This window comes from Rattus norvegicus, chromosome 8 (assembly GCF_036323735.1).
Source record: "Rattus norvegicus strain BN/NHsdMcwi chromosome 8, GRCr8, whole genome shotgun sequence".
Lineage (NCBI taxonomy): Eukaryota > Metazoa > Chordata > Mammalia > Rodentia > Muridae > Rattus > Rattus norvegicus.
In genome coordinates, this window is record NC_086026.1 from 12,104,576 (window position 1) to 12,107,944 (window position 3,369).

The window sequence follows — 3,369 nt, forward strand, 5'->3', positions numbered from 1 at the left end:
TTGAATACTTATTTTGCTTGCTATCTATTGCTGAGTATGTGGACCACCTGTAAAAGTGAGTTATTGAAAAATTATTTTCATTTGCAAGTCTACCCTCCACACTAAGACCACCTCCCCCAATCTGGTAAACATTCATACAGGTCTGTGTAAGTTGCCAGAGTCTCTGCTGTATCATAAGTGAGTCAGTCATCTTGTAGAGGACCTTTCTACTTCAGTGTCCTTCATCTTTCTTAGCTTGCACAATCTTTCCACTTCATCTGCAGGGTTCCCTGAGCCCTGGGGGAGGTATTTGATGGAGACATTGATTTAGGGTTGAATGTGCACAGTCTTTCTCTCTCTCTCTCCCTCTCCCTCCCTCTCCCTCCCTCTCTCTCTCTCTCTCTCTCTCTCTCTCTCTCTCCCTCCCTCCCTGCTCCCTCCCTTCTCTCTCTCCTTCCCTCCCTCCACCCCCCCTCCCCCTCTGAATATTTTCTGGCCTTAAGTCTCTGCCTTTATTCCCATCTTCAGGAGGAAGGTTCTCTGATGACGGCTCAGCACAGCAGTGATCTATGACTCCAGCAAAATGTTGTTAGGAATCACTTCATTGCTACTTTAAAAAAATATTTTAAGAACAGTAGTGTTTGACTTTTCCATAAGTCTGCAAGTTTATCTAGTCCCAGGTTCCTTAGCACCCAGGAAGTGTCAGGTATGAGTTCCATCTCGTGATGTTGGCTTTAAACCCAATCAGATCATGGTTGTTTACTCCCACAGCTTTTTGCCACCATTGCACTAATGGAACTTGCAGTGAGGTCATTATTGTAGATCAAAGCATTTGTAGTAGGTTGCTGTTTACTCTTGTCCTCTAATAGTATGCAGAGTATCGTGCAGTACTGTAAACACTAGTCTTCAATAAGGGTGAATGCTCTGGGTAGGCACCAGCTGACTAATTTGTGTTGAATGGGTTGTGTTAGTATTGTCTTCAGCAATAGTGTCTCACCACTAGTTGTGGAGAGCAAACCACATCGGCAATACCCTGGGTTGTTTGGTAGTTCCCAGGGATCTCTTTGTTCCATAAATAATCAAAAGTGACTCATTCACAGAACTGGAAGCTTGAATCATTTAGTAAAGATGTCAAGTTCTGGTTTCAATTTCCCCTATGTTTGGTGGTTTCATTTAGACCACCATCATATATGTATATATTTTAGGAAGTTACTACTGTATTAGGCTTCCACACAATTCATCAAGTAGCCCTTGGTTTTAACTGTGCCTCCCTGTATTCTCTCTTTACTCTCCCCCCCCACCGCTTCCTGTTTGATCCTACTGTTTCTATCTTCTTTAATCATCCATAAACCTCTATTCTATTTCTCCTTCCATGGGAAATCCCTCCTTCCCTCCTCCCAGTTCCTTACTCTCTATTTAACCTCTGTAGTTATACTCATTAGAGCCTGCTTGCTGAAGATGCAACAGTTAACATCCACATATATGCAAACACATATTTGTCAAGATAAAATCTCCTGTGAGATAAAAATAAGCCGGTAAAAACGCAAGTTGAATGTTGCCTACTACTGATATACAAGTGCACAGAGAAAGCAGTCCTCTTCCAAAAGAGAGAGAAATTTGGTGAGAATGGGAAGACTACACCAAAGCAAGACCCAACGCCAGTAGAAAAAATGCTGTCATGTCTGACTTCTGCTGCTCATGACAGATAACCCAGATCCCAATAGCCTGTGCACTAAGTTCAACTTCTGTGTTGGGCTGCCTTCATCCTATGTTTCCATTCTTCCTGGATAATCACCCCAGGGTTCTGCTATCTCCATTGTGCTGTAGCTTCCATTCCACCCTAAGTATCACTATCTTAGCTCTGTTCAATGGCCCTCTTCCTCTTCCTCTTCTTCTCTTATTCCTCCTTCACTTGTCTCCTCCTCTTTTCCTTTTCCTGTTTCCCTTCTCTATGCCTTCTTGCCCCCTCCCCTTTTTTTTCTTCTTCTTTCTGCTTTCCCTCTGACTGGGATAGTTCAAAAATACTTGTTCTAAAATTCAGAAATCCTTTCTTTTGCTTATTCTAGGGTATTATCAAAATTCTCACTTGTATTTTTTTTCATCTTTATTAACTTGGGCATTTCTTTTTTACATTTCAATTGTTATTTCCTTTCCCGGTTTCCGGGCCAACATCCCCCTAACCCCTCCCCCGCCCCTTCTTTATGGGTGTTCCCCTCCCCAATCTTCCCCCATTACCGCCCTCCCACCAACAATCACTGGGGGTTCAGTCTTGGCAGGACCAAGGGCTTCCCCTTCCACTGGTGATCTTACTAGGTTATTCATTGCTACCTATGAGGTCAGAGTCCAGGGTCAGTTCATGTATAGTCTTTGGGTAGTGGCTTAGTCCCTGGAAGCTCTGGTTGCTTGGCATTGTTATTCATATGGTGTCTCAAGCCCCTTCAAGTTCTTTCAGTCCTTTCTCTGATTCCTTCAACGGGGGTCCCGTTCTCAGTTCAGTGGTTTGCTGCTGGCATTCGCTTACGTATTTCCTGTATTCTGGCTGTGTCTCTCAGGAGAGATCTACATCCGGTTCCTGTCGGCCTGCACTTCTTTGCTTCATCTGTCTTATCTAGTTTGGTGGCTGTATATGTATGAGCGACATGTGATGCAGGCTCTGAATGGGTGTTCCTTCTGCCTCTGTTCTAAACTTTGCCTCCCTATTCCCTGCCAAGGGTATTCTTGTTCCCCTTTTAAGGAAGGAGTGAAGCATTTGCATTATATAATATAGCAGCAAAACCTATTCAGGTATATTATCATAGGCTAGCTATGGAGGATGCTTTGATGATGGCCAAGCTCACCTACACATCTCCTCCCAGCCCAGGCAAGAACATTTTCGTCCTTAAGCCAAATGACACCAATATTCTTTTCTGCCTGCTGTCCTTATGTCTTTGCTGAAACATCAACAAATCGTCACCCCTGCGTGCTGAGCTGGACAGTCAATGATGGGTAAGAGAGTGATATATTCACGAATAAATGGCCTAAGACAGGAGGGCCGCCATTAGCTTCTGCCTTATCCCATGATGGACCCTGGCCACAAGATTCTCTTGGCCATGTGACAAATATCACTCCAACCTAAGACAGACGCAATTCCCGAGGGGCTCATTCAAGGACAGCAAGGCCATTTGGCCACCTTTTCATTTGACTATAAGGAAGGGGGAGTTGTTGGGAGCCATGCCCTTGAAGCCCTCCACTGTTGATGTTATTATTATGGTTAGAATTAAGTATGACTAGGTTCATGGAAAATCCACAGCCAGCTGCAGGAGACTAATACAAATCTGATGGTCAAAATGAATAATAATATGATGCGTCAAGATACCCAATGTGATGACCTGCAACCTTTCTGAAAAACCA